Genomic DNA, 19717 nt, shown 5'->3' on the forward strand with positions numbered 1-19717 from the left:
CCCAGGGTCTGGAAACTACTGATCTATTTTCTGTCCTTACAGCATTGTCTTTTTGAGGAAGTCAGGTTAATGGGCATTGTATGATATGCAGCCTTTTGAGTCTGGCTTCTTTTACTTAGCTAGTGTACTTGAGACACATGCATATTATGCTTGTGTTAGCACAATCATGTATCACATAATGACATTTCAGGCAACAACGGACCACATGTGTGCTGGTGGGGCTGTAAGATTATAAGGGAGATGAAAAACTCCTATCTTGTAGTGATCATAGTCATCATAAAGTCACATGTTTGTGATGAAGCTGGTGTAAATTGAACTACTGTGTTCATGAGAAGGTATAGCAAGCCCGGCATAGTGGCCACTCCTGTAATCCTAGCACTCAGGAGACTGAGGCAGGGGTAGTTCGAGGATAGCCTGAACTACACAGGGAGACCCTGTCTCAAAACCAAAAATACAAACAAATAAACAAAACTGAAAATAAAAACCAAACAAAAGTATAGCATATATAATTATAGACACTACATAATACTTGATTATGATAAAAATGACTGTAACTGGCTTATGTGGTTTCTATATTATATTTTTTATTGTTATTTTAAAATGTGCTCCTTATACTTACAAAAGAAAAAGTTTATGGAAAAACAGTTTGCCAAGGCCAGGGATGTAGCTCATTGGTGCAGCGCCTGCCTGGCAGAGCGAGGCCCTGAGTTCTATTCCTGTACCAAAAAAAAGAAAAAAGAAAAAGTAATAGATAAAACAGTCTGCCAGCAGCAGCCTCATCCATCTTGTGCTTACTGGATCTCTTGATTGCTTTGTTGCAAGAGTCCTTGTGGAAGCCAGGTGTGGTGGCTGCATGGTGTAATCCCAGCACTCTGGGAGGCTGAGGCAGGAGGCTTGAGCTCAGCCTAGACAATTTAGGGAGACTTTTTCTCAAAATAAAAAAAATAAAAAGGTGCTGGAGAGTGCAAAGGCCCTAGGTTCAATTACTACTACTGCCAAAAAAAAAGCCACATGGAGTGATTGACATACTGGCATACACCTTCTAGATTTATGCAAATGCACATTGTGATGCTTGCACAATGATGAAATGGCCTAGGAGTGCTTATCTCAGAAGCATCCTCTTTGTTAAGCAATGCATGACTGTAGTTTGCTCATTTTATTGCAAGTCGTATTCCACTGTATGAAAGTAGCATAATTTGTTTATCCATTCACCAGTTGCAGGACATTGGGATGGTTTCCAGTTTGGGGCAATTATGAATAAAGTCATTATAAATATTGGCATACAGATTTCACATAAACGAAACTTTTCGTTTCTCTTGGGTACATTCCAAGGGCCATTTTCTTTGCTCCCCCTACTCTGAGGTTCCCTCATTATCCTCAGAAGTCAGAACCCTGGGGATCTGAGTTTTGCTTTTCCAGTGCACATTTGCTGTGTGAGTTCTGGAGCCAGAGAGCAGTTTCACTTTTTAGGTCTCTGGACAACTGACATACCCTCTATGGGGACAGGGAATAAATAATAAGCAGAGAAAGAGGAGGGATAGACTTAGGGAGGCGAAGTGAGGAAAAGTAAGGCAAGCAAGCACAAGACAGGGCTCTGTGTCAGGTGCTATAATTAAGGGCTTCTTCTTAATTAGCAGCCCAGCTGCCTATAAAATTGAATTGTGCTTCTCTGCTTATAAACTGGAATCATGACTCATGGAGTTATGATTTGCTTAAATCTACTCTTGCCATTTGTGTGTATGAGCTGATGTATTGCAGCTGATATTTGGACTAAAGTGAGATGATTAGGATCTCTGGTCATCAGAGATTTCTATTCATAATTCTATTTGAATAGGAGTCATTGCTCACCCTCACTGAGTGCTTGCCATATGCCAGTACTGCTGGGAGGACTTTGCATAGGTCTGCTCATCTCAGCCTCACGACAACCTCAAAGTCAGTGATGATTCTCTCCGCTTTACAGATTTTATGTCATCTGAAATACAGAAAAGTTAAGAACAGTTAGCCAGTGGCAAAGCAGGAATAAAAATACAGGCCATCTGTCACATGAGCTCAATTCCTTTACCACTGGGCTATCCTGGCCTTATACACTTGCCATGAGGAGCCAGATCATTGGGACCTCTTCTCTGGCCTTCATACTGGTCCCACAAGGTGACCTCTTATTGTCCCTATTTCAGAGACGAGAGACTCAAGACTCAGAAAAATTCAGTAATTAAGTCAAGGTCCTCGAGCTGGTGGCTTGTGGAAAATGGAAATGGCATGCAAGTTAGCCCACACATCCTCTGCCACCTCTCCCTGCCTCTAATAACATCACTGGGTTTGCCTTGCCGTTTAAATCGAGAGGCTGTAGAAGATGTGAAATGAAGATGAATTTGTCTGAGTCTCTGCTAACCTTGCTGCCTGGGCTCAGCAGGTACTGCCTGAGTGTTTCTGCCTACATGAAGCCTGCTGGCCCCTAAGAGGAACTCTTTGGGGACTGATTTTTACCATGCCTTTTCCTGAACAATAAACTCCCCTAGAAAAGTTGGGAAAGAACAAAAAGAAACACTTGTTAAGGATAGATTTACAGTAGATGTCCTTTTGCATTCATTTGACTCAGATTTCCTTAATAGGCCATGTATTCTGGGCACCATGCTTGCTCTAATTAGTTTTTTCATCATGTGATTGTTGGTCTCTGGAGGGAGAGAAAGCCTGCAAGTGCGAGCTGCAGCTAGGGCTATAAAACCACCAAAGAAGCCCCTCATTGCCTTGACCGGATTTCTGTGTGGTGGAGGTGAAGGCCAGCCCTGTCCTTATCAATCTTACCTTTCATGCAAATGCCCAGATGTAGGGGATGCTTGGATTTTATTATTTGCTTTATCATTATCGGGCATTTTCTTTATGCTAGCTCTGTGTTCAGCACTTTTGTACGTTCGCTATCTCTAGTCCCCACCACAGACTTTATGTACATGCCATTCCCCCTGTTGAATTATGGGCTCCTGAATAGAGGAAAATATGTCATTTGGGATGAATTGAAGCTGGTTTTCTATCATCCAGGAACCGCTAGTCTAGTAGGAGAAACCGACATGTATATAAGTTATTGGGATACATGGCACGCTCTGATAGTGTGATAAGGATTATAACAATAACAGTTACCATTTAACAGAAATGGATCATGGTCTGGACCTATGCCAAATCCTGCACATGTTTATATGCTTCTTGAATCCTCAGTGAAACCGGTGCTGTAACAGTTATCTATTATCATAATAATGCTGGGTAACAACCATAAAACCTCAGCGGCATACATTTATTTTTGCTCAAGTCTGTTTGTTGGCTGGGAGCTTCTGTTTCCAGGGCAGCTGGCTGTTGGCTGAGGCACCTTAGCTGGGCTCTCTGGTGCATCTGGGTGGCTGGGGGCTGGCTGGTCTAGGAAGGTCTTTGATGAAATGCTTTGCCTTTGTTTCCTCCAGCAGGTTAGGTCCTGCTCATCCACCTGGCAGAGGGAGGATTCCAGGGGCACAAGACTCATGAAGATGAGACTCAAAACTGGCACACTGTCATTTCTGCTACACTTGCATTTGACCAAAGCAAATTTACAAGGGTAACCCAGATTCAAGGACTGCAGGAAATAGATTTTGCTTCTTCATGAGAGGAGCTGCAAAATTATACTGTTAAGGGCATGGATGCCGGAAGGCTGAAAAGTTTCAGTCATTTTTGCAGTTTACTGCAGGTATATTCTTGTCCCCATTTATTGTTGCTGCTTTACAGATGAGGAAACTGAGTTCAAGAGAGATCCCTAAACTCAAACAAAGAAATAACAATATAGACAAAGGCTCTGGAATTATTGGCAAAAGAGGAGCTTGTGCTTGTATAAAAGACTTGAAAATTTCTTAGCACAGAGATGAGCTTGGAGTGAGGCTCTGTAGCAGATATTGTGCCTCTTTGACCCATTTTCTACCAGGGCCTCTGAGTGCACCCCCAGCTGTAGTAGACAATTCCTGCTGTCAAGGACCTCTCTGCTCCTCTGCTCAAGGTTTCCTCCAGTTCCTTGAAGTTTTGCTCGGTCTCCTTTGAAGCAACCTACAAATGTCACACTAAATGCCCCCAGGGGCAGCCCTCGAGGAAGGTTGGTAGGTGCTGGCACATCGATGTCCCAGCTGCCCCATTCCATGCTGGGAGAATTCTGTGGCACATTTTCCAAAGCTCCTCAGAGGATCCCCATGAGAATTAATTCCCAGATCACTCTTGGTAATAATCTGCTCATTAACATCACACCTTATCATTGCCCTCTTTCAGTTAAGCCACTGACACTCCAGCCCTTGTCTCAAGGTCTGCTTTTGTAGCAAATCAAAGGAAGACACCTGGAAGGACGGACAAGATATTGATAGAGAAGGAGGCTGATGAAGCATTCCCCGTAGAGGACATTATAGACATTGTTTCTTTTTTCTTTTCTTTTTTTTTTTGGTACTGGGGATCGAACTCGGGACCTTGCACTTGCGAGGCAGGTGCCGGAACCACTGAGCTAAATTCCTGGCCCTGGACATTGTTTCTAAATTTTATTTGTGCAAAAATACTGCATTTGTGTAGTAATGTTTTATATTAGTTTCACCTTATTTATTTCAAGATCAATTGCTGGTAGAATTAGTAGCTTTCATCCCTGTGACCAAATAGCGGAGGAAAACAACTTAGAGGAAGGAAGACTGATTTGTGCTCCCAAATTCAGAGGGTTCAGTTGTTGGTCAGATGGTTTCCTTGCTTCTAGGCCTGTGGATCTGTGGTGAGGCAGAACCATCGTGGTGGGAGGACGTGGAGGCAGAAAGCTGCTCCCCTCCTGCCAGCCAAAGCAGAGGGGAAGAGAGCCAGAAAAGAGGGGCTGGGGACCAGGTCTAGTCCCCAAGCTCACACCCCTATGACTCCCTCCAATTAGGCTCCATCTCCTGTTTCCATTACCTCCCAATCAGGCCATCAGATTATGATTCATCAATGGATTTATCTATCGAAGTCAGAATCCTCGTGATCTAATCACTTTCCCAAAGCCCCACTTCTGAACATAGAAGACACTGGGGAGACATTTTAGATCCAAACCGTAACAGAAGGTTACAGGATTTAAACATTTCCTAGGCTTTTGGTCACCGCAAACTTAACTTTTCCATTTAGGATTTGCTCAGTACCAATATTTGTCTTAGAACCTGAAGAAATGTTTAATTACTGAAATTTGAAATATTAATCCATTTTGTGTTGCTATATCAAAATACTCCAATGCCAGTTCTTTATGTAAAAAGGTAACACAAAAGTTTGGAGACAGAAAGTTCACGACTGGGTAGTCCCATTGATTTGGACTCTAGTGAGGGCCTCCATGGCTGAGTCACGACATGGTGGATGTAATCATAGCAGAAGGGAGAGGTCACATGGCAAGACAAGAAGTCACAGAGCAGAAGAGGGCCAGCAGTCTTGCTCTTTTTATAGCAGCCCATGCTCCAAGGAACTAATTGGGGCTTCATGAGAACTACATTAATCCTGTCCAAGGGCAGAACCCCAATGACCTTCCATGAAACCCCACCTCTTAACAATCCCACTACCTCTCATATAAGCACAACGGGAGCCAAACCTCCAACACATGAACCCATGGAAGACAAACCACATCCAAACCATGTCCATGTTTACTCTGAGCTCAGCATACATGTATGCCTCAATTCAAAGTTAAACAGGGAAACATTCTTATTCTGAAAGTTCATTGGCCTTTCTTGTACCATGTACTTCTTACTGACCTATCTTCCATAGAAAACCGTTATCTATCCTCATACTCTCCTCTCTGTCTTTTTCTCATCTCTTCTCACCTTTTCTGTTTTAGTTGACAGTCTCCAACTCAATCTCTGATATTTCCATGCCATTTCTGAGCCATCTACCCTTCCCTCCATTACCCCCAACCTGAGGGCTAATCTCCCCCAGCCAGAATGGCCAGTCAGAATTTTCCTCAAATGAAAGACAGGTGTCTTCCTTCGGAAGCTGACAAGCCACCCTACTAATGGGTTTGTGGAGATGGGATGGGAGTGAGGGAGAGGAGTAGAAATGTTACTGGAGAGTTCAGAGAATTGGTAGTTTTTGTAGAGGGGATAGAATAAACATAGTGAAACCTGAGAACAACTTGAACAATTTTTTCTGCTCCCCACAATATCACCTCACAACCTCCAAATCTGTGCTTTGTTCTGGTGAACCCTGAAAGCTTTTTGGTCTTCAATAATTCTCTATTAAAATGCAAATACCTACTGGAAGTTGTTAAGCCTTATCAGCTAATAGTTGGCTGTAGAATAAACATAAGATCTTATGTTAATAGGGCCCAGAATGGCAGAGCGACAGGGCCTTTCAGTGGAAGGAAAAATAGACCCAGGAAGAAGGAGAGAGGATATTTATGGAAGGGGTCATTTTTTAGTCTTTCTTCTATTTTGACTAGAGTGAACTTTGCTCACCATTATGACAGCTTCTCCTTTGGCATCTCAACAGCACTAGTTTTTAAATGGTAGGTTTGCTGCTCTTTGACCCATGCATCCATTGAATTAAGGAGGATTCCTGGAGCATCTCTGCACTGTCTAAATTAGGAAGAGTGAAAGTAACCCAGGGAAATAGCTATAGAATCCCCCTCCCTGGTCTAATTCAGTTGCATTTAATTGCATCAGCTCCATGGTACCTGGATGGCCCTGGCAGCTCAGTAGGTCACCGCAAAGCCAATACATTGCCAGAGCAATGGGTGTGCTTCCTCCATGATAGGAAGTAAGCTGCCATCCTACCAGTTGGCTTGCCCATGTGTGCCCATCAGGGGGACCAAAAGAGAGCATTCGTGCACATTGCCATTCTATCCTGACGACCTGGAAAACCACAGACATGCAGCCTGACCTCCGCAGGAAATGACCGTGTCCATCAGCTGAGTTCCAGCCTCCCTGCTGGAGCACCTTCTCCATCATCTGTAGTTCAGGGCACATATGTCTTCTCTCCCCTGCTGGACTGTGACCACCTCCGGCAGGAGCCAAGGCTACTTCATCACTGAGTACAAGTCCAGAGTGCTTTCAGAATAAAAGCATCCATAAAAAAGAAATGTCAAAGCAGGCTTATTCCAAAGCAGTACTGTAAATAAGTGGAATCTCTAACACCCTCCTGTCCCTTTTTCTTTCAGGTGCGATAGTCAAGATACTTAACAAACAGTAAGGTACCAGCACTAACCAATCAGAAGGGTGGGCTTGCTAAGGAGCAGGGTTTAGGGGCTGCCTGGTGTGCAACATTAACCCCTTAGTTCCTGGAGCATCAGGGAAGGGCAACTGGCAAAAGCACACTCAGGATATGATCTGTTTGCCTACCGGTATGGAAGTATTCAAACATTTCAACAACTTTATGACTATCCTGGGGCATCCTGCCTGGGTGTCCTGGTCCAAGTTGCAAAGTGGTGATGAAGGAGGACCTGGGAAAGGTCTCCTTGCCTGGGGCCTGAGCTGTGTGTGTAAGCCACAGCCTCTCCCCAGGCCCCTCGGCAGTGGTCTTTGGCTTTGACATCCAGAGAAGTCTATCTGTCCCATAGTTAATTGTGGTGTCAACTTGAATAAGAAACACCTAGCGGATTGGTTTAGCACAGTTCTGGGTGTGTCTGGACAACTGACTCACTGAAGATGGAAGACTCACCCAGGGTGTGGATGGCACCAGCCAATAAACTTGTAACCTAGATAGCATAAGAAAGGAAAGAAGAAGAAAGTCTTGCTTTGCTTTTTGAGCAGCTCCAGTCTTCACCATCACCTTTGGATGTCCACCTCCAGGCTTCCATTGCAGACTCACCAGCCCTCCAGCAGCAGCTTTTGGCTTCTCAATACAAACTTGGCAGGGCACTCCGCAGGGAGCCCTGGGCTTCTTTTGACTGGATCCTCTGGCTCTCCAGCATGCAGACGGCCCTTTTGCATTCTTCTACCCCGACTCTGCAGGCAGCCATAGTAAGCCTGCCTTGTAAACCCTTCATATATCATATATGTTAAATATGTTCCTCTCCTAAAAAAAAATGTTCCTCTCGTGAGCCCTGATGCAATATGTATATCTCTAATACAATACGTATATCGCTAATGTTCTCTTGGGGGTAAAATCACCATATATATAATTTTTTATTCAAAGGCTTCCTCTGACACTGAGACATCAACTTCCTATTCTTCCTGGTTTTTGCTTAGCCTGTTATTATCATGGAAAAACAAAAAATCCATTCCATTTTCTTCACTACCCTGTACCTCCCCTCAAAACAAACAAAAACCTTTATTTTAGGGGAACCCACTTGTGCTGCTTGCTTGAGAAGGGAGAGGAGCCATTTTCATCTACCGTGTTGGTAGGGGTAGGGATGGGGGCTCCCTGTGACTCACTTTTACTCTCGGTCCTCATTCATCCCTCAAACGTCTCAGTCTAATGCGGGGGAGGGAATTCTGACTCATGGGGTCCTTGAAGGTAATCATGGACCTGGTGGGGCAGAGGAGGGGTAGAGAGGAAGAAATGAGTAAGGAAGTGAGCTATTTTCGCTTGTCAAAAATTCTAATGGAAATTATAGATTAACAGAGGACTCTTGTGTGCAACCAGAGAAATTCAACTTGAGCCAGCTTAGAGGGGAAAAAAATGCAGTTAATTGGTTCATGAAATCAATCCACAGGAAGAAGTGAAGTGTGCTGAGCCTGAGGGACAGCTGAGCCAGGCCTTAAATGTCACCAGGACATTCTCTCCTTCCCCAGCTCTCACCTGTGGTCCCTGTCCCTTGCCTGTGATTTTTTCTGAGAGTAGGGTTCATGCTCTAGACCAGTGGTTCTCAACCTGAGATGGAGAGTGATTTTACCCTCACTCCTGCCTCAGGACATGTGCATTGTCTGGAGACATTTCTGATTATCACAGCTGGCGGGGTTGGATGCTGCTGGTGTCTAGAGCACAGAGGCGGAGGTTGCAGCTAAACACCAGACAGTGCATAGAACAGCCTCCCAAAATTACCGGACCCCAAATGTCAACACCAGTTGAAAAACTCTGGTCCAAGACCAGTGTATTAATTCAATTTGTCCTGGGTAGTTTAAAATAAGCATGGTTCTGGGGTGAGGATCTTCAAGATTGTATCAATTAGTGTTCACTAGAGGGACAGATTTAATGATATATAAAGGATTTACAAAGTAGGCTTACAATGTCCACCTGCAGAGTCAGGGATAGAAGAGAGCAAAAGGGCCATCTGCGTGCTGGAGAGCTGGAGGATTGAAAGCTGAAGGCCAGGAGCTCACCGCACAGCATAGTTCGAGTCCATATAGGAAAGTTGAAGGGTGTGTGTTGGAAGGCTAAAGAGTCTGCACTGAAAGCCTCAAGGAATTGAAGACAAAGGTCCAAATGTGATGGCGAAAACCAGAGCAAAAAGGAGCAGACTTCCTTCTTCTTTCCCTTTTTATTTCACCCAGGCAACACACCTAATGGTTGGTGCCACCCACATCCAGGGTGAGGCTTCCCTCCTCAGTTTACAAGTCAGCCATCCAGACACACCCAGAACTGTGCTCTATTAACCCGATAGGCATTTCTTAATCCATTCAAGTTGACACTACAATTAACTATCACAAAGATCAGGGGCCACATCTGGCAAGGGTCTTATTGTATCATCCCATGGCAGAAGGGATCATGTGACAAAAAGGCAAGAGAGAGAAATGGGGAGGAGGTGAACTCATCCTTTTATGAGGAACTGACTCTTGCAATAAAGCATTAATCCATTCATGAAGGCTGTGCCCTTATGACTTAATCACTTAAAGGTCCTTCCTCCAAACACCCTCAATTGTAGACAAAGTTCCCAACACATGAACTTTGAGGGCCACATTCAAACCAAAGCTACCAGCTTCCTCCATGTGGCTGGACACAGTTGGCTGGCAGCTCCCAGGCCCTTATCCAACAGCGTCAGTAGCCCAACGGGGACTGAGATTTGCACACTCTGATCCATACGTCAAAAATCCCAGAGGAGTTCTGTGATTGGGCCATCTTGGTTCAAGGGCCCACCCCTAAATTAATTACTATGAACAGAAAGGTGGGGCTTCAGAAGATCATGGAAACCCTTTCTAGAACTTCATGATTGGAGCTGGGGAGGGGAAAATTCTCAGAAGCAGGGTAAAAGACCAATAAGGGATGACAGATTACAAATGTTACTACCAAGTAAATTCAAGTTATTTGAGAGGCAATATTTTTTACAAACTAGGAATATGGGAGAAAGGTAAAGATAAGGGTTCTTTGTTGGGGTAAAGATTGGGAACCATATGAACCTAGCCCTGTTCTAAACTACAGCACAGGCCAGGCCAGGGTCCCAAGCTGCAGACCCTCTTTATCCCACGCCTCCTGGGAAGACAATTCCCAGGAGACCTGTTCTCCACTCAGAATCAATGGGTGGTAAGAGGCTATTTAGATAAACTAATTATCGCTAATGTTTAGGTAGTTAATGAGTTATTCCTTCCAGATGACATAACGCTTAACCCCATTATAATTGCATTTCCTTTAAAGATCCTTAAAGGAGGAAATAGTAATAGTACTTGCAGTCAAAAGGGAATGTGGTAGGAAGATAGGTTTGTTTTGCAGGCCTCTAGATTCAAGTCCTTCATGCAGGTAGCAAGTTACACCATAGCTCAATGAGACATGCTTAAATTTAATGTTTTCAGAAGTATGTCCTTGGGTCGGGGATTTAGCTCAGTGGTTCCATCGCTTGCCTCGCAAGCGCAAGGACCCGAGTTCGATCCCTGGTACCAAAAAAAAAGAAGTATGTTCTCTAGAACATGGGTCCCTGGGATGGTAGTAATTTCATAATTACAGAGTTTGGGAAATGCTGCTTTAGGTAACATTTAGTCAGGTTTGGAGTCTTTAGTAGAAAGGTTGTTGCTACTCTCAACAATTGAGCCAAGAAAGTTCCTTTGTTAAGAAGTATTTTCTTTAGGATGACCAACCCTGTTTTACCTCTGCTGTCCTTGCATAGTCGGTAAAGGCATCCCCTTTCATTTCTCAAAGTGGAGGATATATGGTCACCCTATTCTAACTGGAACACACTTTGGGAAATGCCTTTCTGTTGCTGTCTTGATTTGCAGGGAGCAACTTTTTACAGTTTTAAATCAGCCTTAGGACTTCCTTTCTGCTTGGTAGCATGCATTCACCACTTCAGCATCAAACTTGGGCATGGAGTCAGTCCCTAATAATCTTTAGAGGTGCACAGGATGAGAATTTCCTGAGACACTGGCTTCCCCTTCTTCCCTGGAACACTTCTACATCAACCCCTTTCACTATCAGCAGTGGAATCCTCAAATCAAAGCCTAGATTTTTAAAATTAGACAGACTGTAAGGTCACTGTGTTATTCAAGAAGTGTTTGATTATAAGAGACAGAAACTGAATTTGAACATGAAAAAAGAAAAACAAAAATCCCACAAAGCCACAGAAGTTAGTAATTTCAGGAAGAAATTAACAGAATCGGAGGGCAAACCTCAGAAACCAGAGAACATCTTTGGGTGTCTTGGGGGATGAACAAAATTTTTGATGCTTCCAGAATTCTCTTTCCAGCCACCACATGCCCCTACCTTGTTTTCAATCTTTCCCACTAAGGATCGTGCTGCCTCCGTAGATTCTGGTAATTACAAAATTCAAAATTCACGACCATATAATAAGCACCAGACAAAACAAACAATTATTTTAAAATTAGTACCATGAGCAAAAATGCTCAGTAACACAATGTTTTCACAGGAGGAGGAGCCCAAAACAATGAAGTTTTGTTCTCAAGTCAAAGCAGTAGAGGCAAAAAACCCCACAAAAAACACCCAGTGATTCCTATGGAAACAAGGATAGAACATGTGTTTTTATGGATTTAGCTCTCAACGTGTGTAAATGACAGAGACATGTGCTGATACATAGAAAATAATGAGTACACAAAGCATGAATTTCCAGATTTTTCCTTACATAAACGATAAATGGGATCTAAGAGAATAAAAAAGGAAATACAGACTACAGATGGTTTCTTCTCGCCACAGACGGGAGAAAAGCTGGGTTGATCTGCAGTCTCGCACTCCTGGGAGGTGTGGCTTGCTGACCGAAGGCTGGGAGGAGTCACTTGTGTTTTTTCACTGTGTTTGTTTACTTTTCCTTTTTGTTCCCCGACTCTCTTTCTCCCACCCTTCCATTAAACCAGTGTGGCGGGCAGAATCAGAGAGTAGTAAAACTGCAGAACAATATCGCAGATTTAATCAGCCATTGTCACTATGGGACCTTGGAAAAATGTACTTAATCTCTATGAACATCATATATAAAAATGTGAACAAGAATAGAAATGCCTTGTACTTTTCTTGTGATGATTAAGTGAAGGAATGCATGTAATGCCCTCAGATCAGTCCCAGGCAGCGGTAAGCACTGTAACTACTAATAATACTCTTCAAACTATTAAACCAATAGGATCTGCTGTCTGAGGAGCTTCATTAACTTTCATCTGTTTCCTTACCATCCTCAGTTTTGTTTTGTTGCTTTGCTTGCCTTGTTTTTAATCCATCTTCACACCAGTTCCTACCTTATGGAGAGAGAGCTTCCTCTGATTTCTTCTTTAGAGCCCACAGTCATTTCTTTCATTTATTCACTCATTCAGGAATTCATTTAACAAATATTAAGGGACTTCTATGGACCGGGCCTAATTCTGGCTGCTGGGGATATAGCAGAAAACAAATCAACACAAATCCCAGCTTTCACAAGTTTATATCCTAGTGACAGAAGGAGGCCACTAAGGAAGAAATATCAAGCCTCCTCCGCTTGTACTCCAAATTATGTTGTCTTTCTCTCCTCTCCTGCCGCAGCTTGCCTGTATCTGATTTCTTGATGCTATCTTCTAGATAGAAACTTCCTCCTCCTTTTGGTTGATTTGCAAATACCCTAGATTGTTCCCAAAGAGATTTCAGGCAGCTACTTTGCCTTTTGACTCTCTGCTTCCCAGTAACCGGTTCCCTCCCTGCCATTTGGTGTGATGTTTTTCCTAGGGGCTGTTTGCCTTTTCCAACTCGACTCGCTCTCTTGCCCTGTCCTTTCAAAGTCCCTGCTTTTGGATCAGGCAACAAATCTCAATTTAGCTTCACTTGTGATTATAATTAATGTGCTGTTTATGCCCTCTTCCAGATCATTAATGAAGATGTTAAATGAGACCAGAATGAAACTATGTCCCTATGGCATCCAGCTTAGACACCTCCCAAGGACTCCGCACTCTGCCATTTGCTGTTTTATTATGCTTTGTTTACCTTGTGAGCTCAGGCCCCTGCCTTTTGGAGAGGCAGAAAGCTTGATATTTCTACTGCTGCGGCCATGCCACTTGAGGGCGGGGATATTAAAGCCTGGCAGATTGTAAATGCATCCTTCTGAGTTTGAATTATTGTAGATTATGAATAGAGCATTGTCAGTAAATGCTCTGTGGCTCTCCCTCCTCTCAGATGCCTTTGTTTTCTCTTGACTTTCTGCAGCTGTTCGGGCTTTCCTGGAGCAGGGAAGGGTAGATGTTTACTGGATGCAAAGATGTTGCTTGGATCAGCTTAACTATGACTGTATAGCCCTTCTGTTACATGTGACGATCACAGTTGATAGACTGCATGAACAGCCCTAGGTGTTCTCCTCTCCTTGAATCCAGAGCCTTCCTAGGTGGCAGCGCTGTCCAATCTGACTATGGACCAGCCAGGGGATTTTCTTTGACAAATGAGATTTGAGCAGACATAATGCAAGCATAGGCTTTGAAACAAGCATTTGCATGTCTGTGCTTGCATCTCCTTCCTCCACATAGCCACAAGAAGATCATCACGAGGGGCATCCTATTTGGAAGACAGAGCTCAGTCACCCCGGTTGTCCAACTAGGTCCATCCTCTAAGATCTTCTGACAACCAGTCGACCTCCAGATATGTGAGTGAGCCCCACCCATATCAGTGGAACTTCAAGTCAACCAGCAGATCGGTGAGCAATAAGCATATTGCATATGCAGTCTTGAGATAGGAGATTAGCCTGTAGTAAAGCTGGCTAGAGTAGTAGGCATGACCTGTTAATTACAAGATCCTAGAAACATGCACAGAGCAGTTTCCAAAGCCCTGCATGTGGACTTCTCCTGAGAACTCAAGCAGGTTTTCAATAGGATGGTGTAGACCTGACTCTGCCTGTGACGTGGGATCCCTATACCACCTCTCAGGAGCCATATGTAGAAATTCTCAAGAGTTTCCTCGAGATTTGGACAATATGAAGGACAAACTGATCCACGAAGAGCTTGCTATCCTGACTTTCCAGGATAGCCCGCACTGCGTTTCCCAGATGTAGTGTGTACTTTTATTTTTGCTTTTACCCTCTTTTTCTCTTTACTCAGCCCAAGCTTGCTCTGCAGAGCCAGTTTCTCTCCCACTCTAGTTTTGCTTTTCTGAATAAACTTAGCCACTGCTTTTTGCTCATTTTGTTCAATTCTTTGTTCAAGATGAGAAGAACCTGGAATCTTAACTCCAGATGGAAAGGCAAGTAATCCAGAACACAGTACTATTTAGTTAGTGAGCCACTTTGAGAAGCAAGCTACTCCATAACAGCCTTATTTGTTACACAGTATTATCAGTGACAGGAGATAACTCATGCAATAGCACATATTTGGAGTTTTAAAGTCTGAGAATTCATTTGACCACCCAAAGATTTTCCAAATAGTGAGTCCCTAGCATGATCCTTTATAAGAAAGAGGGGTGGGTCGGAGGGTATAGCTCAATGGTAGAGTGCTTGCATAGCATGCACAAAACCCTGGGTTTATCCCCAGTACTGGAAAAAAAAAAAAAAAAAGAAGGAAAGAAAGAAATTAAGAAAGGAAGGAAGGAGAGGGAAAAGTTTTATAAATAGAGATTTTAAAATACAAAATTAGAAAACAAATTAAATTGGCTGGGGACCTGGCTCAGTGGTAAAGTGCTTGCTTAGAATGCATGAGGCCCTGGGTTCAATACCCAGTACAGAAAAAAAAAAAAAGATTATTAGAAATACAAAATTGGCACACAGCATGGTCATAGGTTTAAAAAGTAAAAAGAATAAACTATATGTTTTCTATCCAAGATTATTAAAGCATTCATTAAACACCTACTGTATGGACTACTTTAAGAATTCTGATTAGGACAGTAAGCTTTAAGGCTAGGGGCAGGGAGAAAAGGGCCCCCATGGAGAGCTGTGGGATTTGCAGTGGATTGATAAGCTCCCCTTTCCAACAAAAACAGAAAAGCAAAATGAAAGATATCTGAGGAAGAGCAGGAGTGTGAGAGCTCTCCTGCCTCCAAGCCTAAGAAGTGTTTCACTGAGTCCTTTCCAAACATTCACCTTCTGAAATGGCCATGTCACTCAGCCCACAGCTGAAAAATGCTCCTTTGCTTTGTGCAACACAATGACAGGTGCTTTACTGCCATGGGTAAAGCCTAGAAAGGACTGCTTATATGACTTAGTCCAAGTAGCAGGCATATGCTTCTGCCTTATGGAGAAAGCCATCTCTAATTGCTCCCTGTGGCTTTTCTTAGCCTTGTAGGGCTTTTCTTCCTAGCTGACCCTCACCTCTAGGACAGTGCTACTCAAGGTGTGGTCCTGGGCTAGGGGCACAGCCTCACCAGGGAGCTTGTTAGATATGTAGGATCTCAGAGCCAACCCACACCTACTGAGTTAAAGTTGGCATTTTCACCAGGACCCTGGGGGATTTGTGCACATATTCAAGTTCGGGAAGAACTGGTCTTGGGGGATTTACAGCTCTTTTAAAGGAGCCAATGACTTATCTGAGGGTCAGTCACCTCATTTAGGTGATGAGTTCTTGGGAGCAGGACCATATCTTCTGGATCTTTGTATCCCCAACACTGAGCACTATACCCAGATGCAGTAGGAGCTCGCAAAAACCATGCTTAGCTGCAGTAAGCTGATAGGACTGAGGAGCCAGGCCCATTGAGAGTTCACGCCACTAAGAGACAGAGAGACCACCTTGAATGTGCAGATTTGCCTACAGGAGGCCAAGCTTGCACAGGCTGTGCACAGCTCTGCACAGTCCAGACATTTAGTTTCGAGCATGGTTATGTAAAGTGCAACACGAAGTGCATTTGAATAAGCAAGTTTGGGACCAGCATTCTGCACATGTTGAATATCTATGCTGGACCTAAATTGGGGCCTAAGAACAATTAGCTAGGCCTTCTGCAGTGGGCTCCAAAGTGGACCAGTAGGCAAGAAGGGAAGAGGAGCAGGAAAGAGAAAGGCAAGAAAACAGGGAGAATGATAATGAGGGGAGGAGAGAAAAAACTAGGGCTTATGGGACCTAAATTTTGCCTTCTTACTTTCCGGAGGAACTTGGAATTTTTCACTCCTTCTTGTGTTACCATTGACATTGAATATCCAATCTTCTCTGCCCCACATCAACTTGAGTAATATACCATAGCCAAGGTTGGCTGCTTCTCCTCTCCTCCCCCTTACTCAGTTCAAGTTAAGAATGCTCGCCCCATACACGACTATTGGGATTTTTAAAATGATTTATTTTCCTACACAATTCAGACCTTTGAACCATAGTGGATGCTGGGTGCCACGCTGACATAGTAGTTAGGGATAAAAGGGGGTGTTTGGGGGATTGTGGAATTCTGACTTTCTATAAATCACTAATTTTATTGTAGTAAATAGAGGTCACCTCCTGGAACTCCATAGCCAGCCTTGAAAAATGGTATGAAACTATCGATGTCTCTCAAAAGGAAAAATAGGACAAATGGAGTGGAAGGAAAAGGATGTTTTCTCAGTTTTAGCCAAGGCTATGGTAAGAAATGGCTAAAATAGCAAAGTGACTTTTAAGAGGTAGACCAGAACCTTTCCATTGCTTCTTTAGCATACTGTAGATTTCCTAGCCCTAAATGAGATCAGAGGGCAATGACAAGAATGGGCGGAATAGCTGAAGTGTGGGGTCTCAGGGGTTCAATCCTATTGTGAGCTCAGAAGGGGACAATCAAGAGCATGCTCCAAAACTATGCCTCAGTTCTCTGTGCCCGAGAATAAACAGGTACATTCTGTGGCAATGGGTGCCAGCAGAGCCTGTGGAGAGAAGGCAAATGGCCAGCTTAACCCAGGAGAGTATGTAAACTGAGATGTGCTAGCTTAAGTAATTCAACACCTTCCCAACTTGCTTCTTCACTGTACAGGCAATCAATCAACTTGCAGCAAGAGAGAGGACCACTACATTTCACTCTGACCTTAAGATTCGAGCAGAAGTCCCCAGAAAGCCTTTCTTTTCTATATACAAGAGCAGAGCCTTCTATAAGAGATTCTGCCTCTATATCATCCTTACCCCTCTTTTCTTCTTGAAGCACAGATATCACAGCTGGATTAGCAGCAGCCATCTTGAGATCATGAGGAACAAACAGCACACATAACAGAGTCGCCAGCCAGGGGACCTGGGGGCTGATGGCGTTGCTCAGCCTCAGAGCCTGCCCTGGACATCCAATCCCTGGATATTTGGCTGCAGGAAAAAAGTTTAACTCCTTACTTGCTTAACACGAGGTCAGGTTTTTATCATACACAATGATATACTGCCCCCTAGCTCTAGGCATTGTCAAGCAGAAATGCTGGTCCTGTGCCACCTTGAAAGTTTGATTTTCCAAGAGAAAATTTATTATTTATTTATTTATCTGTTTATTTTGCATGAAATGTTTGGGTTGAAATGTTTGGCTGAAACCAACAGAGATCATTAATTTTTTTTTTTTTTTTTGGTACCAGGGATCAGACTCAGGACCTTGCACTTGCAAGGCAGGCGGCAGAACCACTGAGCTAAATCCCTGGCCCAATCATCAATTTTTTTAAAGACATACTTTCCATTTGTGAGCTCTGATTTATAGAATGTTCACTTTTGGCCAATGTGATATTAAGCACTTTATATAGATTATCCCATTTAGTCATTACAGCAAGTAATGCTGAGAGTAATGTTATTGTTACTTCTCTTTTATGGATGGGGTCATTGGGGCTCAAAAGTTAACATGCCCATATCCATGTACCTAGTAGGGAAATAGCCATTACCAAAGCTCATGGCTGGATCAGATGTGGGCATTATCAAGGACTACTGAATTAATTATTGATTGCCATGTAATGCTGCTTGGCAATCCATTCCAAAGCCTAGTGGCTTACAACTAATATGTATTCTCATTTTAGGAGTCTGCAGATAATTCTGGCTGGATGCTCTAAGCTGGGCCCAACTGGGTGATTCTGCTTCAGGTTGTGGGTCCTGTGCAATAAGATTCCAGCTGAAAACTCCATGTATCTTCATACTAAAAGGGCTGTGGTCAAACACAGCATGCTCTTCCCTTGGGGAAACACCAGTATGGAAGAACCAAGTCAAAGGACTAGTGAATTTCAAGTCTTTATCCATATTGTGTCTGGTAGGATTCCATTGGCCAAAAGAGGTATGAAGCTCAGTATGACCTTTATGCAACCTTAGCCCACAGTTAGAGGGAGAGAGTATTGCTCAATGATAATCCAAACAATTGCAACTGTCCTACACAGTTTCAGGGAAAGGTGGCCTTCACTGTGATGAGACATGGGCTCATTTTTCATCCATTGCTTGTTTGGAAAAATACTGAATGGCCCAGAAACCTGGTAAGGGGTTGCAAAGCCAGTGGAACCCATCTAAAAACAAATCCAGTTTGTTTCAGAGATGTCATCACCCTCTGATGATGTTCCATCTTGAAAATTTCGGTCCATCTCCAGTTTCTGGGAGGCAAGTGGCAGAAAGGTGAGAAAAAGCAGTGAGAAGGTTTCCCAGGTCCTTTCTGGGGAAGAGATTTCATCTTATTCCAGTTCTGAGCCATAGAAGCTATGACTTCTGGCCATCTCACATGCTGTTTTCTGCCTTGTTCCTTTTCTTTCTCTCTTAGCATCATTTATGTTTCCTCTTTTCCTTCTCTATCACTCTGAAATATTCATTCATCCAATCACTCAGTCACTAAATTAATAGGCATTGACTACTTCTTTAATGCCAGGCCCTGATCCTGATGCTGGAGAAACAGTGAGAAAAGGACTGAAACCATCCCCATTTTCATCAGCGCCTACTTCTAGTAGAGGTAGACAGAGAGGTAACAAGTAAGTAAATAAGGTGGACGAGGTAATTTTGGAGAGTGAGAAATGCTTCTGAGGGCAGCTAGGATGGAGAAGGGAGCGAAGAAAGGGAAGGAAGAAAGAGGGACACATGCTTAGCCGCTCAGTGCCTATCTGTCCTTTCCTAAGGAGTCTCAAAGTTCCCACGTGGGTTCTCCCCAAAGCTTTGAGCTGCTCTAGGCAGGGGCCACATTTGATCTGGCTGTTTCCAAGATCGGAAACATAGCTTCCAAAAATGCTTCTAGGTAGCAGGGGAATGGCTGGCTTTGACCTCATACAACACGTCACAGTTTGGTGAAAATATAAGGAAAATTAAGATGAAAATTACAGCCAAAAACCTTTTGATATGGAGTTGGGAGGCCATTTATGTGAAATGCCAGCTGCTGCCTGGAATGAACTTTGTTCACCTCCACCCTTTAACCAACCACAGGCTTCTAGAACATTCAGAACCACTGAACAATTCCATTGTGTGTAGTTTTAAGACACACACCAAGAAATTATTGGATCTTGTTTTGTGGACATTTCCATCCTACTTACATATTTTTTATCTTCCATTAGTCTCCCAAATTGCAATCCCAAAGACCCTATGTAAAGTTCTTTTTACTTTTGTAGTTG

The 19717-nt window shown here is 43.4% G+C and overlaps 2 long non-coding RNA genes across 3 annotated transcripts in view; one reads left to right on the forward strand and one right to left on the reverse strand.

Moving 5' to 3' along the window:
• The window catches only part of LOC110349681 (uncharacterized), a 45064-nt gene extending 34183 nt beyond the window's left edge, over positions 1-10881 (forward strand). For both annotated transcript variants that reach the window (XR_015441299.1, XR_002395841.2), the window contains one exon: positions 3447-10881. This is a non-coding gene — a long non-coding RNA (uncharacterized LOC110349681). The remainder of the gene's footprint in view (positions 1-3446) is intronic.
• Positions 1-17483, reverse strand: part of LOC110349682 (uncharacterized) — a 33622-nt gene extending 16139 nt beyond the window's left edge. Inside the window, exons 1-2 of the long non-coding RNA XR_015441298.1 lie at positions 17304-17483; positions 1849-1972 (exon numbers count right to left, since the gene is read on the reverse strand). This is a non-coding gene — a long non-coding RNA (uncharacterized LOC110349682). The remainder of the gene's footprint in view (positions 1-1848; positions 1973-17303) is intronic.
• Between the last annotated feature and the right edge of the window lie 2234 nt (positions 17484-19717).

The sequence above is a fragment of the Heterocephalus glaber genome, unplaced genomic scaffold (assembly GCF_053883595.1).
Source record: "Heterocephalus glaber isolate CG9 unplaced genomic scaffold, H.glaber_assembly_v1.0 deba00001509, whole genome shotgun sequence".
In the NCBI taxonomy this organism is placed as follows: domain Eukaryota; kingdom Metazoa; phylum Chordata; class Mammalia; order Rodentia; family Bathyergidae; genus Heterocephalus; species Heterocephalus glaber.